A 7050-nucleotide genomic window follows, 5' to 3' on the forward strand; every position below is an offset into this window, starting at 1 on the left:
GGGTAGGGATAGGGATAGGGATAGGGGTAGGGATAGGGATAGGGATAGGGTTAGGGTTGAATTACGGTTAGGGTTAGGGTTAAAGTTAGGGTTAGAGGTTCGGGTTATGTTTAGGGTAGGATTACGGTTAGGGTTAGGGTTAGGGTTAAAGGAAGCCTTGGTTTAGGGTTATGGTTTAGGGTTAAGGTTTGGGTTAGGGTTATGGTTTAGGGTTAAGGTTTGGGTTAGGATTAAAGTTAGGTTTCGGGTTAATGCTAGGGTTGGGTTAGGGTTAAAGTTTAGGGTTAAGGATAGGGTTAGGGTTAGGGTAAGGGTTAGGGTTAGGGATGGGATGGGATAGGGTTAGGGGTTACGGTTAGGGTTGAAATAGGGTTAGAGTTAGGGTTAGGCTTGAAGTTAGGGTTATGATTAGGGTTGGGGTTAGTGTTAGGGTTAGGGTTAGGGTTAGGGTCAGGGTTCTGTTAGGGTTAGGGTTAATGGTAGGGTTGGTTTAGGGTTAGTGTTAAGGGTTAGGGTTAGTGTTAGTGTTAGGGTTAGGGTTAGGGTTAGAGGTTAGGATAGGGATAGGGATAGGGATAGGGATAGGGATAGGGATAGGATAGGGATAGGGATAGGATAGGGATAGGGATAGGGATAGGGATAGGGATAGGGATAGGGATAGGGATAGGATAGGGATAGGGTTAGGGTTAGGGTAAGGGTTAGGGTTGGATTAGGGTTAGGGTTAGGGTTAGGGTTAGGGTTAATAGTAGGGTTGGGTTAGGTCTAGGGTTAAGGTTTATTGTTAAGGATAGGGTTAGGGATAGGGTTAGGGTTAGGGTTAGGGTTAGGGTTAGGGTAAGGGTTAGGGTTAGGGTTAGGGTTAGGGTTAGCTTTAGGGTTAGGGTTAGGGTTACGGTTAGGGTTAGGGTTAGGGTTAGGGTTAGCGTTGAGATAAGGTTAGGGTTAGGGTAAGGGTTAGGGGTAGGGTTAGGGTTGAATTAGGGTTATGGTTAAAGTTAGGGTTAGAGGTTAGGGTTAGGGTTGAATTACGGTTAGCGTTAGGGTTAGGGATGAGGGTTAAGGTTAGGGTTAGGGTTAGGGTTAGGGTTAGGGTTAGGGTTAGGGTTAGGGTTAGGGCTAGGGCTAGGGCTAGGGTTAGGGTAAGGGTTAGGGTTAGAGTTGGGGTAAGCGTTAGTGTTAGTGTTAGGGTTAGGGTAAGGGTGACAGTGAGGGTAAGTGTTAGGGTTAAGTTAGTGTTAGAGGTAAGGTTTAGGGTTAGGGTTAGGGTTAGGGTTAGGGTTAGGGTTAGGGTTAGGGTTAGGGTTAGGGTTAGGGTTAGGGTTAGGGTTAGGGTTAGGGTTAGGGTTAGGGTTAGGGATGGGATAGGGTTAGGGTTAGGGTTAGGGTTAGGCTTAGGGTTATTGTTAGGTTTGAAATAGGGTTAGGGTTAGGGTTGAAGTTAGGGTTAGGTTTAGGTTTAGGGTTAGGGTTAGGGTTAGGGTTAGGGCTGGGATAGGGTTAGGGTTAGGGTTAGGGTTAGGGTTAGGCTTAGGCTTAGGCTTAGGTTTAGGCTTAGGTTTAGGTTTAGGCTTAGGCTTAGGGTTAGGGTTAGTGTTAGGGATGGGATAGGGTTAGTGTTAGGGTTAGGGTTATTGTTGGGTTTGAAATAGGGTTAGGGTTAGGGTTAGGCTTGACGTTAGGGTTAGGGTTAGGTTTAGGTTTAGGTTTAGGTTTAGGTTTAGGGTTAGGGTTAGGGTTAGGGTTAGGGTTAGGGTTAGGGTTAGGGTTAGGGTTAGGGTTAGGGTTAGGGTTAGGGTCAGGGTCAGGGTCAGGGTCAGGGTTGGGTTAGGGTTAGGGTTAATGGTAGGGTTGGTTTAGGTTTAGGGTTAGGTTGGGGTAGGATAGGGATAGGGATAGGGATAGTGATAGGGATAGGGATAGGGATAGGGATAGGGATAGGGATAGGGATAGGGATAGGGATAAGGGATAGGGATAGGGATAGGGATAGGGATAGGGATAGGGTTAGGGTTAGGGTTTGGGTTAGGGTTTAAGTAGGGTTAGGGTTAAAGTTAGGGTTAGAGGTTAGGGTTAGGTTTAGGGTTGGATTACGGTTAGGGTTTGGGTTAGGGTTAAAGGTAGTGTTGGGTTAGGGTTAGGGTTAAGGTTTATGGTTAAGGATAGGTTTAGGGCTAGGGTTAGGGTTAGGGTTAGGGTTAGGGTTAGGGTTAGAGTTAGGTTTCGGGTTAATGCTAGGGTTGGGTTAGGGTTAGGGTTAAGGTTTAGGGTTAAGGATAGGGTTAGGGTTAAAGGTAGGGTTGGGTTACGGTTACCGTTAGGGTTAGGGGTTTAGAGTTAAGGTTAGGGTTAGGGTTGAATTACGGATAGCGTTCAAGTTAGGGATGAAGGATAAGGTTAGGGTTAGGGTTAGGGTTGAATTAAGGTTAGGGATAGGCTTAGGGTAAGGGTTAGGGTTAGGGTTAAAGGTCGGGTTGGGTTAGTGTTACCGTTGGGGTTCGAGGTTAGGGTTAGGATTAGGGTTAGGATTAGGGTTACGGCTGGGATAGGATTAGGGTTAGGGTTAGGGTGAGTGTTGAATTATTCTAAGGGTTAATGTTAGGTTTAAAGTTAGTGTTAGAGGTAAGGGTTAAGGTTAGGGTTAGGTTTGGGATAGGGTTAGGGCTAGGGTTAGGGTTAGGGTTAGGGTAAGGGTTAGAGTTGGGATACGGATAGGGATAGCGATAGGGTTAGGGTTAGGGTTAGGGTTAGGGTTAGGGTTAGAGTCAGGGTTGGGTTAGGGTTAGGGATAATGATAGGGTTGGTTTAGGGTTAGGGTTAAGGTTTAGGGTTAGTGTTATGGTTAGGGTTAGGGTTAGGGTAGGGGTAGGATAGGGATAGGGATAGGGATAGGGATAGGGATAGGGATAGGGATAGGGATAGGGATAGGGATAGGGATAGGGATAGGGATAGGGATAGGGATAGGGATAGGGATAGGGATAGGGATAGGGATAGGGATAGGGTTAAAGGTAGGGTTGGGTTATGGTTACCGTTAGGGTTAGGGTTTAGAGTTAAGGTTAGGGTTTGGGTTGAATTACGGTTAGCGTTAGGGTTAGGGATGAGGGTTAAGGTTAGGGATAGGGTTGAATTAAGGTTAGCGCTAGGGTTAGGGTAAGGGTTAGGGTTAGGGTTGGGTAAGCGTTAGTGTTACTGTTAGGGTTAGGGTTAAAGTTAGTGTTAGAGGTAAGAGTTAGGGTTAGGGTTAGGGTTAGGGATGGGATAGGGTTAGGGTTAGGGTTAGGGTTAGGGTTGAAATAGGGTTAGGGTTAGGGTTGGGTAAGCTTTAGTGTTAGTGGTAGTGTTAGCGTTAGGGTTAGGTTGAGAGTGAGGGTTAGGGTTAGGGTTAAAGTTAATGTTAGAGGTAAGGGTTAGGGTAAGGGTTAGGGTTAGGGTTAGGGATGGCATAGGGTTAGGGTTAGGGTTAAAATAGGGTTAAGGTTAGGCTTGAAGTTAGGGTTAGGGTTAGGGTTAGCGTTAGGGTTAGGGTTAGGGTTAGGGTTAGGGTTAGGGTTAGGGTTAGGGTTAGGGTTAGGGTTAGGGTTAGGGTTAGGGTTAGGGTTAGGGTTAGGGTTAGGGTTAGGGTTAGGGTTATTGTTAGGGTTAGGGTTAGGGTTAGGGTTAGGGTCAGGGTTTTGTTATTGTTAGGGTTAATGGTAGGGTTGGTCTAGGGTTAGTGTTGAGGTTTAGGGTTAGTGTTAGGGTTAGGGTTGGGATAGGGATAGGGATAGGGGTAGGGGTAGGGGTAGGGATAGGGATAGGGATAGGGATGGGGATGGGGATAGGGATAGGATTAGGATTAGGATTAGGATTAGGATTAGGATTAGGATTAGGATTAGGATTAGGATTAGGATTAGGATTAGGATTAGTGGTAGGGGTAGGGTTAGGCTTGAATTAGTGTTAGTGTTAGGGTTAAAGTTAGGGTTAGAGGTTAGGGTTAGGGTTAGGGTTGTATTAGGTTTAGAGTTTGGGTTAGGTTTAAAGGTACGCTTGGGTTAGGGTTATGGTTTAGGGTTAAGGTTTGTGTTAGGGTTAGAGTTAGGTTTCGGGTTAATGCTAGGGTTGGGTTAGGGTTAGGGTTAAGGTTTAAGGTTAAGGATAGGGTTCGGGTTCGGGTTGAATTACGGTTAGTGTTAGGGTTAGTTTAAGGGTTAGGGTTAGGGTTGGGTAAGCGTTAGTGTTAGTGTTAGGGTTAGGCTAAGGGTGACAGTGAGGGTTAGTGTTAGGGTTAAAGTTAGTGTTAGAGGTAAGGGTTAGGGTTAGGGTTAGGGTTAGGGTTAGGGTTAGGGTTAGGGTTAGGATTAGGGTTAGGGTTCTGGTTCTGGTTCGGGTTCGGGTTCGGGTTCGGGTTCGGGTTCGGGTTCGGGTTCGGGTTCGGGTTCGGGTTCGGGTTCGAGTTAGGGTTAGGGTTACGGTTAGGGTTAGGTATGGGATAGGGTTAGGGTTAGGGTTAGGGTTAGGTTTAAATAGGGTTAGGGTTAGGCGTGAAGTTAGGGTTAGGGTTAGGGTTAGGGTTAGGGTTAGGGTTAGGGTTAGGGTTAGGGTTAGGGTTAGGGTTAGGGTTAGGGATGGGATAGGGATAGGGATAGGGTTAGGGTTAGGGTTAGGGTTAGGATTAGGGTTGAAATAGTTTTTGGGTTAGGTTGGGTAAGCGTTAGTGTTAGTGTTAGTGTTAGTGTTAGTGTTAGTGTTAGTGTTAGTGTTAGGGTTAGGGTTAGGGTGAGAGTGAGGGTTAGGGTTAGGGTTAGGGTTAGGGTTAGGGTTAAAGTTAATGTTAGAGGTAAGGGTTAGGGTTAAAGTTAATATTAGAAGTAAGGGTTAGGATTAGGGTGAGAGTGAGGGTTAGTGTTAGGGTTTGGGTTAAAGTTAATGTTAGAGGTAAGGGTTAGGGTTAAAGTTAATGTTAGAGGTAAGGGTTAGGGTTAAGTTTAGGGTTTGGGTTAGGTTTAAAGGTACGCTTGGGTTAGGGTTATGGTTTAGGGTTAAGGTTTGTGTTAGGGTTAGAGTTAGGTTTCGGGTTAATGCTAGGGTTGGGTTTGGGTTAGGGTTAGGGTTAGGGTTAAGGTTTAGGGTTAAGGATAGGGTTAGGGTTAGGGTTGAATTAAGGTTAGCTTTAGGGTTAGGGATGAGGGTTAAGGTTAGGGTGAGGGTTGAATTAAGGTTAGGGCTAGGGTTAGGGTAAGGGTTAGGGTTAGCGTTGGGTAAACGTTAGTGTTAGTGTTAGGGTTAGGGTAAGGGTGACAGTGAGGGGTTAGTGTTAGGGTTAAAGTTAGTGTTAGAGGTAAGGGTTAGGGTTCGGGTTCGGGTTCGGGTTCGGGTTCGGGTTCGGGTTCGAGTTCGGGTTCGGGTTAGGGTTCGGGTTCGGGTTCGGGTTCGGGTTCGGGTTAGGTATGGGATAGGGTTCGGGTTCGGGTTAGGGTTAGGGTTAGGGTTTGGTTTGAAATAGGGTTAGGGTTAGGGTTAGGCTTGAAGTTAGGGTTAGGGTTAGGGTTAGGGTTAGGGTTAGGGTTAGGGTTAGGGTTAGGGTTAGGGTTAGGGTTAGGGTTAGGGTTAGGGTTAGGGTTAGGGTTAGGGTTAGGGTTAGGGATGGTATAGCGTTAGCGTTAGGGTTAGGGTTGGGTAAGAGTTAGTGTTAGTGTTAGTGTTAGGGTTAGGGTTAGGGTGAGAGTGAGGGTTAGGGTTAGGGTTAAAGTTAGTGTTAGAGGTAAGGGTTAGGGTTAGGGTCAGGGTTAGGGTTAGGGTTAGGGATGGGATAGGGATAGGGTTAGGGTTAGGGTTAGGGTTAGGGTTAAAGTTAGTGTTAGAGGTAAGGGTTAGGGTTAGGGTTAGGGTTAGGGTTAGGATTAGGGTTGGGATAAGGTTAGGGTTAGGATTAGGGTTAGGGTTAGGGGTTGGGTTAGGGTTGAATTAGGGTTAGGGTTAGGGTTAAAGTTAGGGTTAGAGGTTAGGGTTAGGGTTAGGGTTAGGGTTGGATTAGGGTTAGGGTTTGGGTTAGGTTTAAAGGTACGCTTAGGTTAGGGTTATGGTTTAGGGTTAAGGTTTGTGTTAGGGTTTGAGTTAGGTTTCGGGTTAATGCTAGGGTTGGGTTAGGGTTAGGGTTAGGGTTAGGGTTAGGGTTAGGGTTAGGGTTAGGGATGGGATAGGGTTAGGGTTAGGGTTAGGGTTAGGGTTGAAATAGGGTTAGGGTTAGGGTTGGGTAAGCTTTAGTGTTAGTGGTAGTGTTAGCGTTAGGGTTAGGTTGAGAGTGAGGGTTAGGGTTAGGGTTAAAGTTAATGTTAGAGGTAAGGGTTAGGGTAAGGGTTAGGGTTAGGGTTAGGGATGGCATAGGGTTAGGGTTAGGGTTAAAATAGGGTTAGGGTTAGGGTTGAATTACGGTTAGCGTTAGGGTTAGGGATGAGGGTTAAGGTTAGGGTGAGGGTTGAATTAAGGTTAGGGCTAGGGTTAGGGTAAGGGTTAGGGTTAGCGTTGGGTAAACGTTAGTGTTAGTGTTAGGGTTAGGGTAAGGGTGACAGTGAGGGTTAGTGTTAGGGTTAAAGTTAGTGTTAGAGGTAAGGGTTAGGGTTCGGGTTCGGGTTCGGGTTCGGGTTCGGGTTCGGGTTCGGGTTCGGGTTCGGGTTCGAGTTCGGGTTCGGGTTAGGGTTCGGGTTTGGGTTCGGGTTAGGTATGGGATAGGGTTCGGGTTCGGGTTAGGGTTAGGGTTAGGGTTTGGTTTGAAATAGGGTTAGGGTTAGGGTTAGGCTTGAAGTTAGGGTTAGGGTTAGGGTTAGGGTTAGGGTTAGGGTTAGGGTTAGGGTTAGGGGTTAGGGTTAGGGTTAGGGTTAGGGATGGTATAGCGTTAGCGTTAGGGTTAGGGTTGGGTAAGAGTTAGTGTTAGTGTTAGTGTTAGGGTTAGGGTGAGAGTGAGGGTTAGGGTTAGGGTTAAAGTTAGTGTTAGAGGTAAGGGTTAGGGTTAGGTTAGGGTTAGGGTTAGGGTTAGGGTTAGGGATGGGATAGGGATAGGGTTAGGGTTAGGGTTAGGGA

This window comes from Euleptes europaea, chromosome 18, assembly GCF_029931775.1.
Source record: "Euleptes europaea isolate rEulEur1 chromosome 18, rEulEur1.hap1, whole genome shotgun sequence".
Taxonomy (NCBI): domain Eukaryota; kingdom Metazoa; phylum Chordata; class Lepidosauria; order Squamata; family Sphaerodactylidae; genus Euleptes; species Euleptes europaea.